Here is a 12919-nt window from a genome sequence, read left to right as displayed (position 1 = left end):
GCGGATGCACTGTAAGCTCGGCAGCCTGATGTAATCAATGGAGAAAAATATCTTATGCTGGGAATACACGATGAGATTTCTCAGTCGATTTACTGTCCGATCTTATTTCCGATCGATTTTCTTATCTTTTCTTATCAATTTCCATTCACTTCTATGAGAAATCGATCAAGAAAACAATAGAAGATAAAAACATGTCGGAAATTATCTGTCAAACCATCTATCTAACACAAAATCTAATGGTGTACTCCCAGCATTAGGGACAAAGATCATCTGGCTTAGACAACTGGAAAAAAGAAGCCATTGATTCAAAGTCATCACAAATAGTCCTTCCAAGCAACAAAAATGTGGCTGTGCCCTCCCCAGCTTACACCTCTCTGACACTGCATCTGTACCCTCCTCTGCTTACACCTCCCTGATACTGCAGCTGTACCCTCCCCAACTTACACCTCCCTGACACTGCATCTGTACCCTCCCCTGCTTATACTTCCCTTACACTGTAGCTGTACCCTCCCCTGCTTATACTTCCCTTACACTGCAGCTGTACCCTCCCCTGCTTACACCTCCCTTACACTGCAGCTGTGCCCTCCCCTGCTTACACCTCCCTGACACTGCAGCTGTACCCTCCCCTGCTTACACCTCCTTGACACTGCAGCTGTACCCTCCCCTGCTTACACCTCCCTGACACTGCAGCTTTACCCTCCCCAACTTACACCTCCCTGACACTGCATCTGTACCCTCCCCTGCTTATACTTCCCTTACACTGCAGCTATACCCTCCCCTGCTTACACCTCTCTGACACTACAGCTGTACCCTCCCCTGCTTACACCTCCCTGACACTGCATCTGTACCCTCCCCTGCTTATACTTCCCTTACACTGTAGCTGTACCCTCCCCTGCTTATACTTCCCTTACACTGCAGCTGTACCCTCCCCTGCTTACACCTCCCTTACACTGCAGCTGTGCCCTCCCCTGCTTACACCTCCCTGACAGTGCAGCTGTACCCTCCCCTGCTTACACCTCCTTGACACTGCAGCTGTACCCTCCCCTGCTTACACCTCCCTGACACTGCAGCTTTACCCTCCCCAACTTACACCTCCCTGACACTGCATCTGTACCCTCCCCTGCTTATACTTCCCTTACACTGCAGCTATACCCTCCCCTGCTTACACCTCTCTGACACTACAGCTGTACCCTCCCCTGCTTACACCTCCCTGACACTGCATCTGTACCCTCCCCTGCTTACACCTCCCTGACACTGCAGCTGTACCCTCCCCTGCTTACACCTCCCTTACACTGCAGCTTTAACCTCCCCTGCTTACACCGTAGCTGTACCCGCCCCTGCTTACACCTCCCTGACTGTGCAGCTGTACTCTATCCTGCTTACACCTCACTGACACTGCAGCTGTCCCCTCCCCTGTTTACACTTCCCTTACACAGTAGCTGTACCCTCCCCTGCGTACACCTCCCTGACACTGAAGCTGTACCCTCCCCAGCTTACACCTCCCTGACACTGCATCTGTACCCTCCCCTGCTTACACCTCCCTGACACTGCAGCTGTACCCTCCCCAACTTACACCTCCCTGACACTGCATCTGTACCCTCCACTGCTTATACTTCCCTTACACTGTAGCTGTACCCTCCCCTGCTTATACTTCCCTTACACTGCAGCTGTACCCTCCCCTGCTTACTCCTCCCTGACACTGCAGCTGTACCCTCCCCTGCTCACACCTCCCTGACACTGCAGCTGTACCCTCCACTGCTTATACTTCCCTTACACTGCAGCTGTACCCTCCCCTGCTTACACCTCCCTTATACTGCATCTGTACCCTCCCCTGCTTACACCTCCCAGACATTGCAGCTGTACCCTCCACTGCTTACACTTCCCTTACACTGCAGCTGTACCCTCCCCTGCTTATACTTCCCTTACACTGCAGCTTTACCCTCCCCTGCTTACACCTCTCTGACACTACAGCTGTACCCTCCCCTGCTTACACCTCCCTTACACTGCAGCTTTAACCTCCCCTGCTTACACCGTAGCTGTACCCTCCCCTGCTTACACCTCCCTGACTGTGCAGCTGTACTATATCCTGCTTACACCTCCCAGACACTGCAGCTGTACCCTTCCCTGCTTACTCCTCCCTTACACTGCAGCTTTAACCTCCCCTGCTTACACCGTAACTGTACCCTCCCCTGCTTACACCTCCCTGACAGTGCAGCTGTACTCTATCCTGCTTACACCTCACTGACACTGCAGCTGTCCCCTCCCCTGCTTACACTTCCCTTACACAGTAACTGTACCCTCCCCTGCTTACACCTCCCTGACACTGCAGCTGTATTCTCCCCTGCTTACACCCCCCTGACAATTACTGCAAATGGCTCTCCGATAACTATACAGCAGTGGACAAACAATAGAGGAGGGAAACAAGCCCTGCAAGCTAACACTCTAATTGATACTTGGTATAAGGAATAAGCATGAGGCCTCAGATCAGTATTGTTAAATTTAGAGTTGGTGTCAGCAAGACTTGATTGGTATGGAGTACTGCTTCAGTGGTGCTTGTTGAGTAATTTGGGAGGGTGCGGATGGGTCCTGGTGGGGGCAATACTTGATGGGTTTGCACTAGGTTGACCAGTACAAAAAGTGCCAGATGTCAGAATCTGATTCCTCTTGAAACGGTTTCCTCAATGGCGTCTCCTATAGGTATGCTTTGCCAGGCCTATAAATGCATTTTGCTACCGGTTTAGAATCAGAAAATATTTATTCGCAAGCATGACTAGGTCGTCAGAGTAGAGAGTGTAGATAGTACACAAATCACAAGTAAGCAGTGACCTCCAAGATGCATAACAAAACAAAAGCAGCATTTCCCCTAGACAGTCAACTTTGTTCAGCGCCCACGACCTGGGGAAGGGGGGGGGGGGGGGGGGAATAGTGAGATGAGTGGGCGCTGGAGGAAGGGCATGGAGGGAGTTCAAGAGGTTTACCACAGAGGGGAAAAAAAGCGTTGCTGTGCCTGCATCTATCCAAAATATTATGACGAAACAGAAGGGAGCTCACCAGCTTGTGTGACTTGAAATGATGGACTTAAAGGGGCACTACAGCGAAAAACTGTAAAATTTAAAATATGTGCAAACATATACAAATAAGAAGTACATTTTTTCCGGAGTAAAATGAGCCATAAATTACTTTTCTCCTATGTTGCTGTCACTTACAGTAGGTAGTAGAAATCTAACAGAAGTGACAGGTTTTGGAATAGTCTATCTCTTTATAGGGGATTCTCAGGGATATATTTATTTTCAAAAGCACTTGGTGAATGGCAGTTCCTCTGTCCAACTGCCAAAAAAACTGTAGGGAGCAGGGAAGCCGGCCAGCATCCTTGTTTAAATACTTTTTCTGGAATATCTTTATTAAGAATAAAAGCCTTGCTGAAAATCCCCTATGAAGAGATGGACTAGTCCAAAACCTGTCACTTCTGTCAGATTTCTACTGCCTACTGTAAGTGACAGCAACATATGAGAAAAGTAATTTATGCCTCATTTTACTCCAGAAAAAATGTACTTCTTATTTGTATATGCTTGCACATATTTTAAATTTGACAGTTTTCGCTGTAGTGCACCTTTAAGAGTGTGGAACGGCACCAGCTTGTCAGGCCCGTGTGTATAATATAGACAGAGGCATACTAAAAAAAATTGCATGTAATATTGCAATGTGCTAAACTGCCTGCCAAAAGCATTGTTAAATGTCTGCTCAGACTCATTAAGCTGGGAATATTCATTGCGGTAACGACTCAACCAGTCCGTCCGGTTTCTGCCTTTTTACACAACTCAAACAGGTATTTGTACTTCAACTAAACTTGTGTTTGTGTTATAAGAATATGTGACATTGAGAGACAGCCAAAATACCTGTTCAATGCCATTTGTTGCAGGAACTGTGTCCTCCTAGGCTTATCTGCTTTGCTATTGAAAGCAAAAAATATAATTATTCTTTGGTAACTTTTTAAAGATTATACTGAATGATCTCTGTTAAAAAGAAACTAAGTACAAAACTAAAAAGTTTACTTAAAAAAAATGGAAAAAATTGACCGGGCACATTGCAAGGGCATCGATAAAAACAGCCTATTAAAATTATAGTATTTTGTAGGTTTAATGCACAAACATGTTAGCTGTGTATTCATCATATTCACCCCTCTTCAGCATAGTGAGGGGGCACACACAGTATGTAAGCGACAACAGTGGGTGGTAGATCAGTGACAACAACAGCTCAGGATTTGAAACAAAGGTCATTCAGGATGGGACCATTACTGATGTAGTCAAGTTCCCAATATCTTCAGTGAAGGATGTCTTAATATGTCAGCTATTTATAAAATAAAAGACACTGTAGTTACTGAGACTGTACCATATGCTGGGCTGGTTTGTTTGCCTGGCTTTCTTTCGGCTGTATAATTGTCTTATAAATAAATATTACGTGGGATAACAACCGTACTGTTTGCCTGCACTTCCTAATGTATGACGGGTGTTGCACACAACATATATGAGGAGGTCTGTGGCTGTGCTGGGTCAGGGCCGGATTACCGACCAGGCAACAAAAGCAGTCGCTTGGGGCCCCATTCAGAGTCAAAGGGGCCCCATTAGCACATAAACCAGCCCTTGCCATCCTGTCAGCGGTGGTTGGATGGTATAATGGTTAAAGGGACTCTGAGCAGTGCAGTAACTATGGAAAGATGCATATCATTTTAAAGCTCTCTTTCTCCTCTTTCCAATGATATCTAAACGGCTGCTCTATGCCTTTTAGTTTTCGATATTTTCGCGATTGAAATCGCGGCCACAGGACGACTTTTCTCCAAAGTCAGCGGTGGCTGGATGGTATAATGGTTAAAGGGACTCTGAGCAGTGCAGTAACTATGGAAAGATTCATATCATTTTAAAGCTCTCTTTCTCCTCTTTCCAATGATATATAAACAGCTGCTCTATGCCTTTTAGTTTTCGATATTTTCGCGATCGAAATCGCGGCCACAGGACGACTTTTCTCCAAAGTCAGCGGTGGCTGGATGGTATAATGGTTAAAGGGACTCTGAGCAGTGCAGTAACTATGGAAAGATGCATATCATTTTAAAGCTCTTTTTCTCCTCTTTCCAATGATATATAAACGGCTGCTCTATGCCTTTTAGTTTTTGATATTTTCACGATCGAAATCACGGCCACAGGACGACTTTTCTCCAAAGTTGGCAGCTCGATTCAGCACAATGCAATGAAATATAAGGAACCCAGGGGGATATAATTACAAACATCATGCTGGTAGGTGTGAGGATGTAATGAATTAGTTGTGGGTATGCTTAAAGGCATATCCACAGGCACTGCTTGGAGTCCCTTTAAGGGCTCTGCCGCTGACACAGGAGACCAGGGTTCGAATCTCAGCTCTGCCTGTTCAGTAAGCCAGCACCTATTCAGTAGGAGACCATAGGCAAGTCTCTCTAACACTGCTACTGCCTATAGGGCGCGTCCTAGTGGCTGCAGCTCTGGCGCTTTGAGTCCACCAGGAGAAAAGCGCGATATAAATGTTATTTGTCTTGTCTTGTCAAATGATGCCGTGCGCTGCTGATTGTCTTCAGAGCCAGGCTCTCCTCCTAGGTCCCCCTCCTGCTACTGTGCGCTCTGCCGCTGCCCACTCCACCCTCCCTTCCCACAGAGAACCACAGCTGCAGCAAGAATGATAGCAGCAGATGGCAAACGCTCACTCACCTATCCATGATCCAAGCAATAGAGATCCCGTCATCTGAAACCCATCTGTCTCTTCTACAGTGCAGCCGCTCGCTCTGAACTTCCTGATTCTCAGATCAGACATGAAGTAGGAAGTAGTAATAGTAGTAGTAACAGAGCGGCAGCACTCTAGAGGAGACAGATGGGCTCCGGATGACGGGACCTCTATTGCTTGGATCGCAATAGGTGAATGTGATTCATCTGGTGCTGTCATTCTCCCCCACTGCGGCTGCCTTCTCTGCTGGACTATCGTATTCACTGGGATGGAGGCTGCATGGTGGCTGTCTAGTTTGGGAGGAAATTGGTTGTTCGGTGGTGAGAGTGGTTATGTAATTCTGTCTGGGGAATGGCTTCCGGTTTGGCGGTGTCCAGAGTTTTCTGCTATTGCCAGGCTGGAGATGCAGGGGGAAAGTGCTGCTGCTGTGATATCTGGCGCCCTCTTCACAGGGGTGCCCCAGCCCCTGAGTGCAAATGTCCCAGCCATTCATCTCTCACTCTGCATTTTGCCGCTGCTATTCCCTGCATTGTGCACCCACAGAGGAAAGCGTGCTGTTGCCCATAGCAACCAGTAGCTCGGCTGCCCGGTGTGTGCGACATATTGCTGTGCAGCTGCATCTTCTGATTCTATTACGACATGATGGGGGGGCCCAAATCAGTTACTTTGCTTAGGGCCCCATTTAGCCTTAATCCGGCTCTGTGCTGGGTACAGGGCTACTGGCTGATTGCAGCAGAGTAAAGTGAGCCATTCAGAGCAATGCAGTTCACCCATAGTGGACAGTTAGGGATACTCTGAGAGGATTGGGGATACTCTGTGAAGGTTAGGGCATTCTGTGAGGGTCGGGGGTTCTCTGTGAGGGCTAGGGGCACTCTGTGAGGGTTGGGGGCACTTTGAGGGTTGGAAGTGTTCTGTGAGGGTTGGAAGTGTTCTGTGAGGGTTGGGGGTACTCTGTGAGGATTGGGGGGCACTCTGTGAGGGTTGGTGTCACTTTTTTAGGGCTAGGGGTGCTCTATGAGGGTTGGGGGTCCTCTGTGAGGGATGGAGGTGGTTGGGAGTGCTCTGTGAGGGATGGGGGCACTTTGTGATGGTTGGGGGAGCTCTGTGAGGGGTTGAAGGCGCTATGTGAGGGTTAGGGGTGCTATGTGAGGGTTGAGGGTGCTTTATGAGGGTTGGGTGTGGTTGGGGGTGTTCTGTGAGGAATGGGGCACTTTGTGAGGGTTGGCGGCACTCTGTGACGGTTGGAGGTGGTTAGGAGTACTCTGTGAGGGTTAGGGGCACTTTGTGAGGGTTGGGGGTGCTCTGTGAGAGTTGGGGGTGCTTTATGAGGGTTGGGGGCGCTCCTGCCCTTGCACTAACATTCTATCCTATATACAGTTTACGTAGCTGGGCAGGTGTGGGGTCTTTGCCTACATAAACATGAATGTTATTCTGAGTTATGGTCACTTAATCTTGTCATACTGCGTTCGGTGAACTGTAAAGCCATAGCTCAGATTCCTGGCCACATATTTTAATGATCAGGTATTAAGCAGAGTAAAGGCAATTTCCTTGAAAGGACAGTTACACCCAGAGAGTGAAATGTTCTCTATAAGGCATGTAGATAATGGGCTTGATTTACTAAACCGTGATAACTCAAATATCACACCTTAGGAAAAGATATCACACCTTATGAAAAGATATCACACCTTATGAAAAGATATCACACCTTATCCAAGATAACACATCTTATCAAAGCTAACACGCCTTATCAGAGTAGCATAGCGAGTGCTACGAACTTATGCCTGCTAACTGGCAATGGCACTCGTCTTGCCCTGAGCCCCCGCGGGTTCGTAGCGCTTGCTATCCTACTCTGATAAGGCGTGTTATCTTTGATAAGGTGTGATATCTTTGATAAGGTGTGGTATTTGAGTTATCACGGTTTAGTGTTCTGACTTAACATGATGCTACTTTACAAGTGCTCCGTAAAAAGGCACAGTGACCAAACTGCTTGACTTACAAGTTATGTCAGTCCCCAGAAGTGAAGCCGCATACACAGGTTTAGTTAAGTTAGGTACACACACTGGATTATCCTCGGCCGGTTAGATACTCCCCTCTGTAGGAGGATGGCTCTGGTTCCCATAGTGCCTTCCCTGTCCTTTCTCCGTTCCTTCTTTCCACTGATATCCCCCATTCAAATGATGCACCTTTGGGACTCCTTGGAAAGCTTGAGAAGCAGTCTGGGACGTGTGTGCGTCTGAAGTTGGGTGCATCCATACTGCTCATGAGGGAGTCTAGGCTCACGCACGTGCAGAATGCGAGAGCTTCCAAAGCCAGCCCAACGAGGGATGGAAACATATTTGCCCGGAAGCAGGTAACTTTGGCACCCTTTATCGGTGGAGTTTGGGGCGCCACCGCCACCATAGGCACCCACTGAATTATCGCTCAATGCCGTGATGAAAACTTTTTTTTTTCATTTTTCTGGCGGGGGCGGCGAGAGGGAGGAGTTAAAGGGAACCTTAACTTAGAGGGATATGGATGTTTCTTGTTAAACAATACCAGTTGCTTGGCAGTCCTGATGATCTATTTGGCTGCAGTAGTGGCAGAATCACACCAGAAACAAGCATGCAACTAATCCAGTGTGACTTCAGTCAGAGCACCTGATCTGCATGCTTGTTCAGGGGCTGTGGCTAAAAGTCTTAGGGACACAGGATCAGCAGGAGAGTCAGGCAACTGGTATTATTTTAAAAGGAAAAATCCATATCCTTCTCAGTTTAAGTTCCCTTTAATGTTAGGCATGGGAGGTGTTAGGGTTATGCTTCAGGTTTGGTGTCTGTGCGGGGGATTGAGCGGTGGTTAGGGTTAGACTTCAGTTAGGGTGTTTATGTGTGTGTATGTGTGTGTGTGTGGGGGGGGGGGGGAGGAGGGTGTTAGGTGTCAGGTAGGGTGTTTGTGCGGGGGGAGGAAGGACTGTTAGGGCTAGGGGTCAGGTAGGGTGTTTGTGCAGGGGAGGGGATCTGTTAGGGTTAGGCATCAGGTAGGGTGTTTGTGCAGAGAGAGGAGGGGGCGGCGGATAGGGTATCAGGAAGGGTACCTGTGCGCAGGAGGTGGGGGGTTTGTGTTTAGGGTTAGGCGTCAGGTAGTGTGCTTGTGCGGGGGGGGGGGGGACTGTTAGGTTTAGGTGTCAGGTAGCGTGTTTGTGCTGGGGGAGGGGGGAACTGTTAGGGTTAGGTGTCAGGTAGGGTGTTTGTGCGGGGGGAGGGGTGAACTGTTAGGGTTAGGTGTCAGGTAGGGTGTTTGTGCTGGGGTGGTTAAGGTTAGGTGTCGGGAAGGGTGACTTTGGGGCGGGGGTTGTGGTTAGGGTTAGGGCGTTAGGCATCAGGTAAGGGTGTTTGTGCGGGGGGGGGGGGCTTAAGGTTAGGTGTCGGGGAAGGGTTCTGTATGAGAGTAGGGTTAAGTTTAGTTATACTAAAATATCGGTATTTAACCACTTTACCCCCGCGCGTACGTATTTCTCCGCCCCTTTTTCCATCCTTTAAAAACCAGGGACGGAGAAACACGTACTTTCCGCGTTCCCGACGCTGCCCGCGCTCCCGCTCGTAAACACGCCGCCCGCCGCTAGTAAACACGCCGCCGCCCGCTCGCCCAGAGATCAATGAACGGGAAAATCCATTCCCGTTCGTTGATTTAAGCCCCGCAATGATCAGCTGCTCTCCTATGGGCAGCGCGATCATTGTGAGAAAAAACTCACGTGTCCAGCCTCCTTATTCTTCCTCCAAGCTTCCGGAAGGAAGCTTGGAGGTCGCATTAAAACAAAAAGTTACTGTCGCCATCTTGTGGCCAAATAGTAAACTACACCCTACACATTTTTCACATACAAATAAATGACTTTTACACATAAAATTAACTCATTACCTCCCACACTCCCCATTTTATTTTTTTTTGTAATTAAAAAAAAATTAAAAAATTTACAATTAAAAAAAATACATAAATAGTTACCTTAGGGACTGAACTTTTTAAATATTTATGTCAAGAGGGTATAACACTGTTACTTTATAAACTATGGGCTTGTAATTAGGGATGGACGCAAAACTGAAAAAAATGCACCTTTATTTCCAAATAAAATATTGGCGCCAAACATTGTGATAGGGACATAATGTAAATGGTTTTATAACCGGGACAAAAGGGCAAATACGTTTCATGGGTTTTAATTACAGTAGCATGCATTATTTAAAAACTATAATGGCCGAAAACTGAAAAATAATTATTTTTTTCCCCACATTTTTCCTATTTTCCCATTAAAACACATTTAGAAAAAAATAATTCTTGGCATAATGTCCCACCTAAAGAAAGCCTAATTGGTGGCGAAAAAAACAAGATATAGTTCATTTTATTGCGATAAGTAATAATAAAGTTATAGACGAATGAATGGAAGGAGCGCTGAAAGGTGAAAATTGCTCTGGTGCTCAGGGGGTAAAACCCCTCAGTGGTGAAGTGGTTAATACTGATATTTAACAATCCTATACACTTCAGTAGTAGAATATCAGTGTTCTACTATTGGCTTTCCTGGGTGCCCGAATTTCCAGGCGCCCCTTTATTATGTATTTGACCTGCTAGTCCAATCATTTCAATGGGGTGAGGGAGGAGACAGGGGTGGGATGAGGGCACAGAGAGAGGACTGGGAAGGCTCTATGGCATCCAGGGCCCCGATTGTAAAGCTGGCAGGTCCTGCATGCTGTACTGGATTCACTGTACTTCCTGTTCTTGCATATTATCTCCTTGTAATAGCGCCCAGGGGGCACTGTTTCAGGGAAATAGGATGCAAGAACAGGAAGTAGAATGAAGCCAGTACAGGGTGCAGGACCTACCGGCAAGTGAGTATTTATTTATCCCCACAGTTGTTCGTGCATCCTCTGCTATGTCGCCCCGCCCCCAGAAAAAAAATGAGATTGTACATGGTATGATTACCATGCACAATCAAACCGCGGTATACCATCATACAGGTTTCCCACGGCCAGCCCTAGACTTTTTGCCGCCTGAGGCAAATTTTGAAAAAATTGGCGCCCTCCCCCCCCCCCCGTGGGGGGCCGCCGAGCTGGAGGGGTAGCGGGCAGGACGGGGGTATTGGGACTAGCGGTGGGTCCCCCGATCTGCGCTCCCTTCCAGCTTTAAATAGCGAGTAAGCAGCCGACAGTAAGAGGCACGGGCGGGGGATCACTCACCTCTTCCTCGTTCCAACGTGCGCTCCACTGGCGTCACTTCCTGCAACGCCGGCCACGTACAATACAGTGGGCGGCGTTGCAGGGGGCGGCGTTGCAGGAAGTGACGTCAGTGGAGCGCACGCTGGAACGAGGAAGAGGTGAGTGATCCCCCGCCCGTGCCTCTTACTGTCGGCTGTTTACTCGCTATTTAAAGCTGGAAGGGAGCGCAGATCGGGGGACCCAGGCAGGGCCGGGCCAAGGCATAGGCTGGAGAGGCTCCAGCCTCAGGGCGCAGTGTAGGAGGGGGCGCAGAATTCATTCAGCTGTCATTCCTAATTGTGTTTGAAGCAGAAATAAATAAGAAAAGGGGATACATGGCAGTGACTGCATGCCAGATAACTAGATATTAAGGTGTTGGGGGGTTGTGGGCCCTGTGGCGCCTCTTAGTCTAATAGCAATCAGTGTGTGACGACTGGGGTGGGAGGGATGGAGGGGCGCACTTTGGTGTCTCAGCCTTGGGTGCTGGAGGACCTTGTCCCGCCTCTGGACCCAGGCGAGGGAGGGGGGGTCCGACCCGCCTCCCCACCGCTAGACCCAATAGCCCCGTCCTGCCCGCTACCCCTCCAGCTCGGCGGCCGGCCACCCCGCACCCACGGACGGGCGGATGCCGCCCCTAGAAGTTTTCCGCCTGAGGCAAAAGTTTCACCCCGCCTCATGAGCTGGCCGGCCCTGCCCACGGCAACCCTAGTTGGCAGTATCAATAGAATTACCAAAACTGCAGTATATTAAAGCAACCACAAGATGTCACTGTCTGTAAAGTGAGGTGATGATCTCTATGGTATGGTGATTTCCTGTATTTATTCTATGTTCCTCTCTGTTCTAAGTTGCATTGTATGATTTATCTCTGCTTGGGGCTGATTCACAAACCTGTGCTGCTATAACAATGTGAGCTCCATGACAGCAGCGTAAGCTAAATTCAAGGCTGCGCGCTATGCTCGCTCTTGCAGCATAGTATACGTTTAGTTACGTGCCCTGCTTACATAGCAACGCAAAGAGAGAAAGGAGCGCTCCTCCTTGTGTATTAACTTTGTTTAATTCCAATAAAAGCGCTTACAATTACACTTACAGTGTTGTAGCGGTATAAAAGGCGCATCAGGGTCTGCCGGCAAGTTCTCCCTCCTCTCCTGCGCTTGGCCAGAGCTGCAGGGGCGATGTTTGGCGTGGAGCGGGGTGCGGTGGGCGGAGCCTGGTCGCGCTGATGCCGTCTGACGTCACAACGCGTTTCGGGGTATAACCACGCCTTCGTCAGGTGACGCGACGGCGGGGACAGCTAAAATTTATACACTCAATGGGAGAGGCTGGATGGGGGGGGGGGGGGGGGCGTGGCAGGGAAATCCCTGCTGCCCACTAATAAGGAGCAACATTAACACAAACATTTATTCAATTGTAAGATAAGTTGATACAAATAAAAATAAATTATCCAGCCTCTCCCATTGAGAGTATAAATTTTAGCCGTCCCCGCCGTCGCGTCACCTGACGAAGGCGTGGTTATACGCCGAAACGCGTTGTGACGTCAGACGGCATCAGCGCGACCAGGCTCTGCCCACCGCACCTCGCTCCACGCCGAACATCGCCCCTGCAGCTCTGGCCAAGTGCAGGAGAGGAGGGAGAACTTGCCGGCAGACCCTGATGTGCCTTTTATACCGCTACAACACTGTAAGTGTAATTGTAAGCGCTTTTATTGGAATTAAACGAAGTTAATACACAAGGAGGAGCGATCTTTTCTCTCTTTGCTTTCTCAGACTTACTGGCGCCACCCAGCACCAAGAGCAGCACCCAAGACTTTAACTTCTTACACCACCATCTCCTACACCGAGGCAGCGCAGGGTGACTTTCTCCCTTGTATTTACATAGCAACGCGTGTTCCTTTAAATGCCGACTGCTGCTTTGAAGAATCGCGACCGTGATACTTCACTAGAGCAGCCGCTACTAATTGA

General features: G+C 48.6%; 2 protein-coding genes across 6 annotated transcripts in view; both read right to left on the bottom strand.

Annotated features, from left to right (window-relative positions):
- The window catches only part of LOC137541564 (small ribosomal subunit protein eS21-like), a 235382-nt gene that overhangs the window by 166783 nt on the left and 55680 nt on the right, over positions 1–12919 (bottom strand). The window lies entirely within an intron of this gene.
- Positions 1–12919, bottom strand: part of RBBP8NL (RBBP8 N-terminal like) — a 105454-nt gene that overhangs the window by 38676 nt on the left and 53859 nt on the right. Inside the window, exon 1 of one of the 4 annotated variants that reach the window (XM_068262892.1) lies at positions 3897–3942. The exons of the other annotated variants lie outside the window; for them this stretch is intronic. The gene's annotated coding sequence lies outside the window, so the exon portion shown is untranslated. Of the gene's footprint in view, positions 1–3896; positions 3943–12919 lie in introns of those variants that run through there. 4 annotated transcript variants of the gene reach the window in all.

The sequence above is a fragment of the Hyperolius riggenbachi genome, chromosome 12 (assembly GCF_040937935.1).
Source record: "Hyperolius riggenbachi isolate aHypRig1 chromosome 12, aHypRig1.pri, whole genome shotgun sequence".
NCBI lineage: Eukaryota > Metazoa > Chordata > Amphibia > Anura > Hyperoliidae > Hyperolius > Hyperolius riggenbachi.
The sequence above is the reverse complement of the archived record's forward strand: the minus strand, read 5'-3'. Positions and strand labels throughout refer to the sequence as shown.